The following is a 15,480-nucleotide window of genomic DNA, read 5'->3' as shown; positions in this document are numbered from 1 at the left end:
CTGTGGCTATGCAGAACAAATCTCATTCCACACAACAGCCTTGCAAGTATTTGAGGATGGTTATATTCATACTCTTACATGATTGCTCTAGGCAGTTTTTCATGACTCATGTCTTTGGTTTCTTTACCATCTTGTCTTCAAATGTGTCCCAATTGGTGTATGTACCTAGAATTGAGTGTAGGACACTGGCATTAGTCTCAACATAACAAAATAAAGTAGGACCCACACTAACCTTGTTTTTGAGAATACATTTCCATTAATAGCCCTCACCACCCACCCATGCATGAGCATACTCACCTGATCAGACTGGCTTTTAAGATAGTTTCATAATGTTGTCTCATATTCAATTTAAAGTCAAATAGAATTTTGGGCATGAGATAAAACTTGAGTATTAGTTGTTGGATAGAATAAGAACAATAATATGTAGTTAGATCTTAAAAACTCATATATTATACTGAACAAACTTTTTAGAAAGTTTTAAAACCATACATTCACAAGAGACTTTTAGTCTTTCATTAAGGTTTTAAGTACTTATATCAAATCCTATATAAAACAATTTAGCTCAAATGTTCAGGTAATAGTAACGTAGATTTTTTTTTCCTAAATAAGACTGCATCATACATGCTCTGAGTGGGCTTAATTCATCAAGGGAAGAGGACCAGGAAAGCACTGATGCGAGTAAAGTCAATGTCTTGCTAGTTTCCATGTCAGGCAGGTTGCCTGACATGTCCTCATCCTACCCGTACAAATGCCAGCATCAGGCCATGCAGCATGCATGTGTAATTTGCTTTTCTGGAAAGCTATAGCAGGGCAGGGTTGACTGATTGAGAGAATTGAGAGCTACAGACTCAGATGAAAGGGCTGCCCTGAGGACAAGGGAACTGCTTACATGTTGGTCCTTTTTCAAGCTAGGGAGATATGACTCTTGGTAAGTAGAGAAAAGGCTGTATTGGCTAGACTGACTGTGCTCTCCTGAACAGTGCAAATGATCCTCCTTGTAGATGCGTTCTTCACTTAGTATTATTTATCAGAGTACCAACTAGACACAAACAAAGCAATAGAGAGACAGAGCAGCTAGGCCCAAATTTATACCAAAGATAGTCTTCATAGAATTATTTATAATTGGGAGAAAAAAAAGTGTCCAACAATTACAATATAAATAAATAATACCTCCATAAAAGGAAATGTTATGCATCCATCTATGGTGAATACTAAAGAAAAATCTTCAATATTTCCATAAAATACTGATGATACTAAAACAAAAATTTCAGAGTAGTAGGATTAGTGGCATCTTACTGCTTAAATACATAAATGATGTATTTGGAAAGAGAGCTAATAATCGAGACTGAGATGCAGAGACAGAAGGAAAAATAAAAGATTATCAACCATAATTTTAAAGGATTTATTGCTTGATGGTGGAGTTACTGGTGACATACTACTTTAATTTCTGTATTTGTGTTTATATATGTTATGTTAACATAGGAATAAAGTTACAGCCTTTATAATAAAAGTATATCATCAAAAAGTTAAATGATTATGACAGGTGTAAAGTAAAATTGGGAAAGATGCCAATGGAGGCAGGTTACTAAGGGAGGCAGGTTACCAAGGGAAGCCAGGAGACCCAAATACAGAGCTGAATCAGGCAAAATAAGGGACTAGTCTGCTTAGAACTCTTTCACCGGTACCTTTGCCAATGTACAGTCACTTGACACTTCTCCCCTCCCTGGAATAATCGTTAAGTCCCCTTACATCTTTACCCCACTTTAAGATACAAAAGTCCAAGGTGGGATGTTGTATATTATTGGCCCATAACACAAAGCATATATCTATGCCCAAGTTTCCAGGGCCCTGCATTGACTATTCTCTGCTGCTTTTGGCTTCAGGTGGAGACATACCTTCTATTTTGAAATTTTTATTAGCTCCATTCACAGAAAGAGTATTGAAGGCTAAGTAATGACAAATGTTTTATACATCAAAATTTGTAATAGGATAGTGAAATATTATGTTAATACTTCTCCAGAGATTCTTCAAATCCTTAAATAAGATCTTTAAAATAGATTTTTAACTGTACGAGAAATTCTAATTGTGTTTGCCACAATTCTTATGACTCTGGAACATTTCAATAATGTGTATTTTGTATTTATGTGTTTCAGTTATAATAGAAATGCATTCTCCTGAAGACCAATACATAAACTGATTTATGCATACACTGCCAACGTTGGACACCAGATATTAGTATCAATATATTGTAGAGTATCATCTGGATGGTTACTGCTCAAGAGAGCTATGACATTTAGGTTTCTTTTATTTACTACTAAGGGAAAATGAATTAATAAACTGACAAAATTCAAATTAAAAAATATATAAATATTTTTATTTTTGAATGGTATGTAGGAGTCTGCCTTTTTTTTAATTAATAGACTTGAAAATGTAAGCTACATTACAGTCATGGAAATCCACGTTTAGGCTAGTAATGTAGTGACTTCTTACTAGTGAGAGCATAGTATCTCTATACTTGTATAAGATGTTTCAACAAGGTCGCAGAGAAAGTTATAGAAGCAGTACCTGGCACTGAGTAGCTTTATGAGCTAAAAGATGACATTCAACAAGTGGAAATGAAAAGACAGGGTACATATCATAGATAACTTCATGACTGTGTCATAGATAAATGTATGCTAAGAGATATTGGATGGCTTTAAAACACTGAGATTACTCCAATGCAAATTCAAGAAGCAACTGAGTGTTCAGTTCACCTAAAAACCTCCCATAACCACATTGAGAATATTTTTTAAATTGAAATATAATTAACTTACAGTGTTCTATGAGTTTCAAGTATACAGTATAATGATTCAACAATTCTGTACATTACTCAGTGCTTATCAAGATAAGTGTACTCTTAATCCCTTTTTATCTTTTTCAGCCATATTCCATGGACCTCCTGTCTGGCAATCATGAGTTTGTTTTCTGTATTCAAGAGTCTGTTTTTTGTCTCGTGTGTGTGTGTGTGTGTGTGTGTGTGTGTGTGTGTGTGTGTGTTGTTCATTTGTTTTGTTTCTTTTCTTTATTTTAAAATGTTTATTTATTTTGAGAGATAAAATGTGAGTGGGGGAGGGGCAGAGAGAGAGAGGAAGAGAGAGAATCCCAAGCAGGCTCCACACTTTCAGTGCAGAGCACGATACAGGGCTTGATCTTACGAACCATGAGATCATGACATGAGCTGACATCAAGAGTCAGACTCTTAACAGACTGAACCACCCAGGTACCCCTTTTGTTTTATTTCTTAAATTCCACATGTTAATGAAATCATATGATGATTTATTTTCTCATTCTGACTTATTTTACTTAGCATTATACCCTCTAGCTCCATTCATGCTGTTGCAAATGGCAAGACCTCATTTTTTTTTATGGCTGAGTAATATTCCATTGTATACATATGCTACATTTTCTTATCCATTCATCCATCAATGGATACTTTGGTTACTTTCATATCTTATTGGCTTGTGGCTATTGTAAACAACCATACTGAGAATAACATTTTTAATTGAGGGAGAGGGGAAATAGCCTTTTGCTAGTTGTTATTATTATGTATATAAATTAAGTCTCAATTGGCTTTTCAAATCCTTCTGTGATCTGTTCAGTGGAAATTAATTCCTTTCCTTTCCCTCCCTGTTTTCCCTGAACTTTGTTTTACCTGTATTGTCTCATTAAAGTTTGTATATGATGATGATGATACTAATAATGAAGCTTTAGTGACTCAAATATTGAAACTTAGATTAGCTAATTTGTTCGATGTCATGCAGTTTATAAAGTATTAAGATCCAATCTTGAGCAATCTGATCCTAGAGTCTCTCTATATATATCTGTATATATATTTTATTGAAGTATAGTTAACACACAATGTTACATTAGTTTCAGGTGCACAACAGTGACTCAACAACTCTATATGTTATGCTGTGCTCATAAGTGTAGCTATTGGCTGTCACCATACAATGCTATTAGAATTCCATCGACTATATTCCCTATGGTGTACCTTTCATCCCCATGACTTATTTGTTCTATTACTGGAAGCCTGTAGCTCCTACTTCCCTTCATGCCCTTTTGTCCATTCCCCCACCCTCATCCCTCTGGCAACCATCAGCTTATTCTCTGTTTTTATGGGTCCGTTTATACTTTTGTGTGCGCGTTGATTTTTTGTTTTGTTTTTTAGAGTCCACATTTAAGTGAAATCATATGGCATTTGTCATTTTCTGTCTGACTTAAGATTGTATACTTTCAATTCCTGCACCATGAATACATAATACAAGTTTGTTTTATTTTTTCCCCTGTGATTCATCCATTTTGGGAGGTTAAGACATTCATTTTATTTAGTAATATAACTTCCATAATATGTAAGTCCATGATGACCACCAAATAAATAAGATTAAAAGGAAATAAACCAAAATATCCAATAGAGTTATTATACAGTGTGATTATAATTTTATCCTTTATAACACTAATATATTTTCCTAATATTCTGTAATGAATAGAAGTCAGCATAGGGGATAGTTAAAAAGTAGAAAATCTGGTCAAACATACCTGTTTTCAAATTACCTATCCCTAACTTTGTAACAGGTTATCTGTGGCTTCAGTTGTCTCATCCATAAAATGGAAATATTTTAATAGCCTATTTGTTTACATGGAACCACTGAAATTATTAACAGTGTCATTTACAAATTTTATTTGGTATTTGTACTGTATGTCTTGAATAACAAGATGTTGCAGAGACATAGGTCAAGAAAGATAAAAGATGGTGAGAATGAGGTATAAAATTTAATAAATAATGCATGAATTTTGTAAATAAGCAAAGGAAACCTTTTTGGGTTTTTTTACATGTCTTTGTACTGAATGAAACAGCTATTTCGGTCTAAGAGAAAATAATAGATAATGTTTTCAAATCAAAATATCCTTTAACACCACTATAGAAATTTCAGTATATCTTATCTTGATCGAAAAGTTACACCTAAGTATTCCTCTTTTTTTTAATTAATGTTTGTTTATTTTTAAGAGAGTGAGAACAAGTGCGGGGGTGGGGCAGAGAGAAATGGGGACAGAGGATCTAAAGCAGGCTCTACGCTGACAACAGAGAGCCCACTGCGGAGCTTGACCTCACGAACTGTAAGATATTGACCTGAGCTGAAATCAAGAATCAGACGCTTAGCCAACTGAGCCACCCAGGCGCCCCACACCTAAATATTTACACAAACCCAGGTACAGGTTTACTTGACTTTTTTTTTCCTCTATGCAATTCCAAATCAAATAAGATTCTCTGCACTATGTATGAACTTCTGTGATCAGTTTCAAGATCTTGAACTCAGCCTGTCCCTCATACTGAACACAGGAGACCGTTCTCCGTATTCAGCACCATTGTTCCAGGATCCACCAGCATGTCCATACATTATCCAAATTTACAGTTCATGCATAACTAATGGGATGATACAGCATAAAGGACCTGGAATTGCAAGACCTGTCTTCAGCCCAAGGCTTTACCACTTGCGGATTCCTTAGCTTTGGGCAAGTAATTCACATTTTGGAATGTAAGCATACTTATTTGTGAAATTGAAAAAAATAATTTTCTTGGACCATACTGAGAGATATATGTGAACAGCCTTTAAAAATGATAAATAATCACTTTGAAGCTCTAAGTCAGAATGACAATGGTCTTAATATCATGGAATCAGTCTCTGTATTGAGAGAGACCTTAAAAGTCATTAAGTTCAACCATATCTCTCGTGCTTGATTATCTTTCTAAATAAGTAAGATGCTAATTTTATTTTATACAGAAGAAATCATTAACTCTGCCCCCAATATGTCTTAAAACATTTCCTTTGAGTTATAGAGGAGTGTTATTTTCTGTTCTTCACTGAACTCTTTTAATCTTCACACAACTCTATTAGGTAGGTGCTATTACTATCTCTATTTTCTAGACGAGGAAATCTAAAAAAAAAATTTTAAAGTCATTTGCCAAGGATTCACAGCTAGTAAGTTGTGGGGCCTGGACTTGATCCCAGACAGGCAGGGTGCAGACAGTCTCCAGAATTTTAAATAGCCATAACCAGCACAGCATACTGTCCCCAGGTAAAATGGAATGTGGGAATATCCTCTTCTCCCTGCATGTAATTGTGGATGGATATAAGAAGCATCCTTTTAAATATCATAATAGTCTAGAGTCTAGACCATCACAGTCCAATAGACCTTTATGAGATAAAGGACTCGTTCTATATCTGTACTGTCCAATATAGTGCCAGTAGGCACATTTCACTTTGAGTGCTTGATAAGTGCTCGTGTGATTGAAGAACCAGATTTTTAATGTTAGCAATTTGAGTTTAAATAAAATAGCTACATGTGGCTAGCAGTCACATAGTGAGAACTTATTGAACAATGCAGTTTTAGGTCTTAGATCATTCCTTCTCATGCTTTTTTCTTCTTTGGCATATATGAAAACAGCACTTATGTGTGACATTCTCCCTATAGAACAAAGTGCCTAAGAATTTAGAACAGTACAAATAATTTCTGTGTACACTTCACTTGTAACCTCCAAAGGTTAATTTCCTGTTTGTGTGTGTGTGTGTGTGTGTCTGTGTGTGTGTGTGTTTGCATGTGTGTGTGTGTTTATATGTGTTTATGTGTATGATTATCTCCCTGATCCATTTAAGACTACACTGCAGGCATGATTCCCCCTTCCTTTACAAAATACATAAGTGTATATTTCCTAAAAATAAAGATATTATCTTCCATAAATCAGAAAATTAACATTTACTAGTCATAATACCATTATCTCATCTACAGACCTTATTCAGATTTCAGCACTTGTCCCAATAATGTTTTTATATCCAAGCAAATACCATTTTATGTTTTGCATTTAATTTTCATGTCTCTTTAGTCTCCTTTATTCTGAAACAGTTCTTTAGTCTTGATTTGCATTTCATGACATACACATTTTTAAATGACATCGGCCAGTTTGCAGGCTTCCTCTCAATTTATGTTTGTTCAATGTTTCCTTATGATTAGATTTACTTTGTGCACTTTCATTAGGAAAGTGCAGGAACAACAAAAGTGATGGTAGTAACAACAGAGTGATGATGTGTCCTTTGTGGTGCATGATATCAAGAGGTACATGATGTCCATTTGTCCCATTAGGGTGATGTTAACTTTGTCACTTTGTTAAGATACTGTCTACTAGAAAGATATTTGCTAGTTAAGCTTATAATCCTTTATTTATTTTGATGCTCAAATTGTCCAGATTTAAACAGAGAGAGCCTTGCAAGCTGGCCCCTCTATCTTTCTGAAATGACTCCATGGTTATTTGAGTACATTCTTAATTTCTGGCACAAGAGGAGTTTCAGACTCATTTTTTTTTTTCTTTCACGATTTTTTTAATTTATTTTTGGGACAGAGAGAGACAGAGCATGAACGGGGGAGGGGCAGAGAGAGAGGGAGACACAGAATCGGAAACAGGCTCCAGGCTCTGAGCCATCAGCCCAGAGCCTGACGCGGGGCTCGAACTCACGGACCGCGAGATCGTGACCTGGCTGAAGTCGGACGCTTAACCGACTGCGCCACCCAGGCGCCCCAGACTCATTTTTTACTTTCCCTGACTAGCCCTGGAATCAGGAATTTCCTCAAGGTGCCTAGATTTATTTTTGTTCCTTCAGATTTCTTTTTGAAAGGAATGTATTTTGAAATCAGGATCTTGGGTCCAGGTATGCTTCTTGTTGCTACTGGATGTCATTGTGTTTAGGCCTTCTAAGCAGATAGAACTAGGAAATACACATACCCTCATAATGTGTATGCGGTGCATATACCCATATCTCTGTATATTTTATATATTGTAATTATGTTTCTATAAATTTCTGTATCTTAAAGCCATAAGTTCAAACCAATATCTCCAATTCCAACCAATACCATGGAGTTGATGCTCTCTTCCCCCCTTTCCCGTGTTTGTAACGCTCTTCTCTGATAGTGTAAAACCTAGCTCCTATTATCCACAACATATTTCTTTGTTCCTGCCTAGAATACAAAGAAAATAGTTTCAAAATTATTAACCTATGGATCTGAGGAAAGATGCCTACTACGTCGAGTTCAGTATCTGTTTAGATTTCTTTGTGTCTTCAGACTGAGGATAGTCCACATAGTATAAAAGTTACCTGAAATGTCCCATCTGCCCCCACACCCAGTGTGGCTATTATTCATTGAAAATGTATTTCTTTTTGTTTTTTTTTAAAAATTTCTTCATTTGCTTTTCTTTAACCCCCAGTCTTGTCTATTTTTTTTTTTGTTTTAAGTAAATGAAACATGACAAATTTCCCAAAGTCAAAACCGTACCAGACATTTGACTCAGAAGTGTTACTCCTTCCACCCTTTCTGCATAGAACTGTTCAGAGGAGTAAATGAGATTATAAATGTTTAGACTTTGCATACTACTTTTAGGTCTCCCAAAGTCTGATCTAGTTACTCATTTAATAATAGTGATTTACCTATATTAATGCTTCATACCATTTCCTCTCATCTATGTAACCAAATTGGAATGCAAATATGTGAATAAAATGCTTCTCAGTCTTGGGTATTTGAAACCTTATTAGTAATAAGTTATTTGTACCCTTGTCATAATTGATCACAAAAGACTATTCGGAAACCTTAGTTTCCTAATTAAGAAGTACTGGCCTGTTTTTATTGCTTAAAAAGTAGAACATGGTTATTGCATATGGGATAAGCCTAATGTTATTGCAGGAGTAATGTACAAAACATTGCAGAGTCAGACCTCATTTCAGTGGTGCCTTAAATGTGAAGAAACTAGCTGTAATGCTGTATGAAGGTTATAATTGTTAGAGTGAAACAAAGAGTCCTGAGGCATGTCTGAAGAAATGAGCGGATTACATGCTTAACTAATTATGAGTGATAAGGTTCCTAGATGAGGTCATGCTCTACATAAGAATGGGAGGAAGAAGCATTACGTCATTAGAATCACTTTAATGCATTTCTTTTAAGAAAAAGCTTTGTTTCTGGAAGCATCTAACATTGCTGCATTTTCCTCATGAATTCTGTGCATATTTTAAAATAGTCATGCTGTTATGTATACTTTGCTAATAATATTTGATAAATATTGTGCAGAACAGATTTTTTTCTCATGGGTAAAACATTTGCAATAACAATTCTGGATCAAATTTGAGGTATTTCTTCCATTGGGAGCAATATATATATTTCTTTTTATGATCACATAAAAGTTAAATTTCATAAAAAATTTTAAAACAAAGTTAATTTTACTGTGACTTTATAACTAAGCAGTGGAAGAAACAAGGAAACTTATTTATAGGGAATTCACAAATGACAAAAATAACTCTGAATCTTAAACATTTATGGGAAGTAAATAGAGATGCTAGCTCAAGACCAAAAATGTAATAACCATGTAGGCATCAGCAGCATGACAGTCTCCCTAAGATGGTTATTTTCAAACATACTTTCTATATTCTTGATAGTGTACAAAAACATATTTTCTTGTCCATATCTTAATAGCAGTGGGAACTTAGGGTTGTTAAATTACAAGTTGCACGCACCAAAAATGTTAGTTCTAATACATTTTTGGTAAATGTCATATCTCAATTTGAAGGGAAAATTTAACATACTCTCCTGTAGCACAGATATATGAATAAGCACTTTCCAACATGTCTCCGGTTTCACTAGGAATTTTTTAAAGCAATACACAGTTGTGTCCTGTTTGCATACCCAGTTTCCATATTGCAGGTCTTATCTTCCAAATGAGGTACAAACACCGGCCCTTCAGGACCCAAGTCTTCTCCATGCCATGGCTGCGGTTTCCAAGGCCCAGCACCAACACCCCTCCTGAAGATTTCTGTCTTTTCCAACCGCTCTTGCATCCTTTTATGTCCGCCTCTGTCCTTGCTGCTAGAGAGGAACTTCCAACTATTATCACCAGGATGTCTTTGGGGTCCAGCTGCCTACTGCACCCAAGGATTTCATTGAGATGCTTTTGGAAACCCAATTTTTATGTAAGGTTATTTCCATGAGAAATTGGGTTCAATGTTCTAAGAAATTTAGTTGTAAATTTTAGTTTAAGACTAGTGCAGATCATAATTTAAAAATTTTTTTTAATCTCTCATCTATTGGGATATGTCCCATTCTTCAAGTATGACCATGGGATCATGCCTAAATTTTCTTAGTTCTTTTGAAAACCCTTTCCAAATATCTAGAGAAGGTTTCTAACCAGCTAATGTTTATCCCTTCCTTCTTGGTCTGAATTAAGTATTGAAGAGAAGTTATCCTAATAACTTTCTTTTCCTTCTACAAATGAAATTGTTAGCATGGCAAAGAAAAACATTTATTAGCTTTTGCACTTTCATTGCAATAAGATTTCCAATAGATATCGGGAAACTCATCAGGCCCCTATTGCTACAAACCCTTGCTTTTCTCTCACCTGATTTTGTAATTATCATTAGGAAAAAAGCACCCATAGCCTCCAGCCAAGCATCTGTAACATCGCATACCCCTTTAACAGGATGCTTCTGTCTGCATTTTTATTGATTTCTCCCAATGGTCATTTGTATGCTTCTGTTAAAAATATATAGAATTCCTTGATACCTTATTTTTCAGTATTTCTCTCCACTTTTCCATAGTGAGACTTAAAAGTGTGCTCTTGAAGTAAATAATACTAATTGACACTTTTTTTTTTTTTTTAAATCTGCTAATATAAGATGGGCTAACGTATAGCTTCGAAAGAGCAAATTTATAAACAGCAATAAAAGAGTTTTGGACATTTTCTCTCTGCTGATCTCATTAGTAACTACTGTAAGAGTCATTTGACACTTCATTTTAAATTATAAATATTTGGCTCATGCTCAGCTAGGAATAAATTACATAGGCTATATCATATGATGGTTTATCTTTGGGCATAATTCATTACAGCTGCATTTAATCATTTCTAAAAGGTGGTACCATTGAAAAATATAGATGTTTTTATATTTATTTCCACGCTTATTTGCCCTTGGATCAATTAAATAGTAATCCACTACTCAATGCAGCTTAAAAAAATAAAGGTCAAAGAAACATGATGACCTTGGAAAGGTTGTGACTTCATTTTTTTTAAAAAGCAAAAAACAAGAAACATAAAAAAATCAGAATTTGGGAGATAGAACTGTTACAACAACCAGGGTATCTCAGGAAATCTGACAGTGTCCTATGTCAGGTCATGTTGTCATTGATGATTCTACAATACATAGTAATTCTCATACATTCTTAATCTATTCTTATTTGGGTTATCTAACAAGGATTATCTTAATCTAGCGTATGTGTCCACTTTGAGAACAAAGAATATAAAGGCTTCTAATTTTTCTTGTGATTATCTGGAAATATGGTGAATAGTTTTAATCTAAAATTTCCTGTATAAGAAGAGGGGCGCCTGCGTGGCTCAGTCAGTTAAGCCTCCAACTTCAGCTCAGGTCATGATCTCACAATTTGTGAGTTCGAGCTCCACGTCAGCTCTGTGCTGACGTTGCAGAGCCTGCTTGGGATTCTCTCTCTCTCTCTCTCTCTCTCTCTCTCTCTGCTCCTTCCACGTTCTCTTTCTCTCCCTCAAAAATAAAAATCCTGTATAAGAATGTTGATAAAGCTAAATAAAGGTCAGATACTACTAGCAATAATGAGGAACTCAATATAAAACCAAGACTTAAAGATATTAGAAACCCTTAGAGCTGAAAGTTGATATTATGTCCTGTATTTCAGGAAATATAATCAAACCAAATGTTATCAGTTGGATTCTGTCAAAAAATCTGGTGTTATTTTACCATAATAGTTCTAGTTGATCATTCCATGATCTGAACATTGTAGCTTGAATGTGACACTACCTTCTATGTCCACAAAGGGGGCCAATGAGAGAGTGACCATTTGGTACCATATCCCAACCTGTCTCTAATCCAGTTCTATTCTAAATATAATTCAAGTAAGTATCTGCTCATCACAGGGTAGTTTTAAGGTGGAACTTAAGGCTGTTAACTAAAAACAAAACAAAACAAAAACATTGCACAAAATTACATATATTTTGTTCCATATCTAAAGTAATAATAAGGGAAAACTGAATACACAAAAAGTTACTAATAGCAATTATTTGGGGGAAGGTAGAATTTTTATTCAGTAATTTACTTTCCTCTTTAATAATTCTGTAGTGTTGGAATTATTAACAATTAGTTATCACTTATCTGATTAAGAAAGATAATTTGTCAAAAGATAAATTGTATAGAAATATAAGGTAATGGAATAAAACCATAGAATTTATAGTCAAAACATGGGACTGTGTGGCCACCTGACTTTATATGTCATGTATTTCTTCTGAGCCTCAGTATTCTTGCCTGTAAATTTATGATCAATAACAAAATTACCAAGCTAAACTGTTGCAGTGTATGAATAAATGCTTTACAAGCTGCAAATAGCAAGATACATTTGGTATTTATATATGTACACTTTTTTTTATTGGAATTAACAATGTTATATTAGTTTCAGGTGTATAACATATTGACTCAACTATTCTGTATATTACTCAGTGCTCACCAAGATAAGTGTACTTTTAATCCCCTTTGTTCTCTGTAATTAAGAGGGTTCTTTTTTGTTTCTTCATATGTTTTCTTTCTTAGATTCCGCATATACATAAAATTATATAATATTTGTATTTCTCTGACTTATTTCATTTAGTGTAATGCACTCAGTACATTCATGTGATTGCGAATGGCAAGATCTCATGCTTTATGGCCGAGTAATACTCCATTTTATGTATATATACCATGTCTTTATCCATTTATTTATCCATGGACACTTGGGTTGCTTCCATATTTTGGCTCTTGTAAGTAATGATGCAACAAATATACTGGTGCATAGATATTTTTTTCTTTAGTGGGTTTGTTTTCTTTGGGTAAATACCCAATAGTGGAATTACTGATTGTGTTATTTCTATTTTTAGTTTTTTCAGGAACCTCCATACTGTTTCCTACAGTGGTTGTATCAATTTATATTCCTACCAATAGTGTCCAAGGGTGTTTTTTTTTTCCCCTGTACATCCTCACCAACCCTTGTTATTTCTTGTTTTTTTTGATTCTAGCCATTCTGAAAGGTGTAGGGTCATATTGGGAGTTTGAATTTGCATCTTCTTGACATTAGTGATGAGCATCTTTTCATGGTCTGTTGGCCATGAGTATGTCTTCTTTGGAAAAATGTCTGTTCTGCCCATTTTAATCAGATTCTTTGGTTTTTTGAGTCGAGTTTTATAAGTTCCTTATATATTTCAGATAATAGCCCCTTATTGGATATATCACTTGCAAATAAACTCTCCCATTCAGTAGGTTGCCTTTTCATTTTGCTGATGGCTTCCTTCACTGTGCAGAACTTTTTATTTTTGCTTTTATTTACCATGTCTGAGGAGACATATGTAGACAAATGTTGCTAAGGCCAATGTCAAAGAAATTACTGCCTATTTTTTTTTCTAGTTTGATGCTTTCATGTCTTAATCCATTTTGAGTTTATTTTCATTTATGGTATAAGAAAGTGGTCTAGTTTTGTTCTTTGCATGTAGCCATGCAGTTTTTCCAGAAGTTTTTTTAATTAAAATTTGTCTTTTTCCCATTGTATACTCTTGCCTACTTTATCATAAATTAAGTGACCATATAAGCTTGGGTTTATTTCTGGGCTTTCTCTTCTGTTCTATTGATCTGTGTGTTTATTTTTGCTCCAGGACCATAGTGTTTTTATTGCTATAGCTTTGTAGTATATGTTGAAATCTGAGATTGTGATACCTCCATCTTTGTTCTTCTTTCTCAACATTGCTTTGTCTTTTAGGTCTTTTGTGGTTTCATACAGATTTTAGGATTATTTGTTCTAGTTCTATGAAAATGTTGCTGGTATTTTGGTAGAGATTGCATTGAATCTGTAGATTACTTTGGGTAACATGAGACATTTTAATGATGTTAATTCTTCCAATCTACAAGCATGGAATATCTTTCCATTTGCTTGTGTCATCTTTAATTTTTCATCAGTGTTTTATAGTTTTCAGAATATATGCCTTTCACCTCTTTGGTTGTGTTTATTCCTAGTTTGTGTTTGTGTGTGTGTGTGTGTGTGTGCGCGCGCACGCGCGTGTACACACAATTATAAATGGAATTGTTTTATTTCTCTTTCTTCTACTTCATTATTAGTGTATAAAAATGCAACAGATTTCTGTATATGAATTTTGTATCCTGCAACATTACTGAATTCATTTATCAGTTCTAGTATTTTTTTGGTGGAGTCTTTAGAATTTTCTATATATAGTATCATGGCATCTGCAAATAGTAAAAGGTTTACTTCCTTCTTGCTAATTTGGTTGTGTTTTTTTTTTTTTCCTGTCTGACTGTTATGGGTGGGACTTTAAGTAATACTATGTTGAATAAAAGTGGTGACAGTGGACATCCTTATCTTATTCCTGATTTTAGACGAAAAGCTCTCAGTTTTTCACTGCTGAGTATGATGTTAGCTGTGAGTTTTTCATATATGTCCTTTATTATGTTGAGGAATGTTCCCTCTAACCCTACTTTGTTGAGAGTTTTTATCATGAATGAATGTTGTATTTTGTCAGATGCCTTTTCTGCATCTATGAGATTATATTGTTTTTATCCATTCCCTTGTTAATGTGATGTATCACACTGATTGATGTGCAATTATTGAACTACTCTCATACCTCTGAAGTAAATCCTCCTTGATCATAGTGAATTATTCTTTTAACGTATTCTTGTATTTGATTTGCGAATATTCTGTTGTGGATTTTTGTATCTATGTGCATAAGAGATGTTTCCATGCAGTTTTGTACTATCTTTGTCTTTTTGTTTTCTTTGTAGTGTCTTTATATGGTTTTGGTATTAGGGTAATGCTGGCCTAATAGAATATTGGAAGTTCTCCTTTTCTACTTTTTGTGATTATTTGGGAAAAATAGGTATTAACTCTTCTTTATTTTTTTTAAATGTTTATTTATTTATTTTGAGGGTGGAGGGGCAGAGAGAGGGAGAGAGAGAATCCCAAACAGCCTCCATGCTGTCAGCATAGAGCCTGATGCAAGGCCTAATCTCATCTCACAAACCATAAGATCATGATCTGAACCAAAATGAAGAGTAGGATGCCTACCGGACTGAGCCATCCAGGCATCCCTAACTCTTCTTTGCTAGAATTCACCTGTGAAGCCATCTGTCATGATCTGTTGTTTGTTGGGAGTTCATTGGTTACTGATTCAATTTCATTACTGGCAATTCATCTGTTCAAATTTTCTGTTTTTTCCTGATTTGGTTTTGGAAGGTTATATGTTTTTACAAATTTACTCATTTCTTCTAGGTTGTACAATTTGTTAGCATATAATTTTTCATAATAATCTTACAATCCCTTCTAAGTCTGTAGTGTCAGTTATTATTTCTCTTCATT

General features: G+C 34.4%; 1 protein-coding gene and 1 long non-coding RNA gene across 7 annotated transcripts in view; one reads left to right on the top strand and one right to left on the bottom strand.

The window, feature by feature from the left end:
- SYT1 (synaptotagmin 1) overlaps positions 1-15,480 on the top strand; it is a 558,476-nt gene that overhangs the window by 70,549 nt on the left and 472,447 nt on the right. The gene's annotated exons all lie outside the window — the stretch shown is intronic.
- The window catches only part of LOC131519171 (uncharacterized), a 138,729-nt gene that overhangs the window by 20,171 nt on the left and 103,078 nt on the right, over positions 1-15,480 (bottom strand). For both annotated transcript variants that reach the window (XR_009265507.1, XR_009265508.1), the window contains exon 2: positions 79-165. This is a non-coding gene — a long non-coding RNA (uncharacterized LOC131519171). The remainder of the gene's footprint in view (positions 1-78; positions 166-15,480) is intronic.

This window comes from Neofelis nebulosa, chromosome 8 (assembly GCF_028018385.1).
Source record: "Neofelis nebulosa isolate mNeoNeb1 chromosome 8, mNeoNeb1.pri, whole genome shotgun sequence".
In the NCBI taxonomy this organism is placed as follows: Eukaryota; Metazoa; Chordata; class Mammalia; order Carnivora; family Felidae; genus Neofelis; species Neofelis nebulosa.
This window is presented reverse-complemented; position numbering and strand designations above follow the sequence as displayed.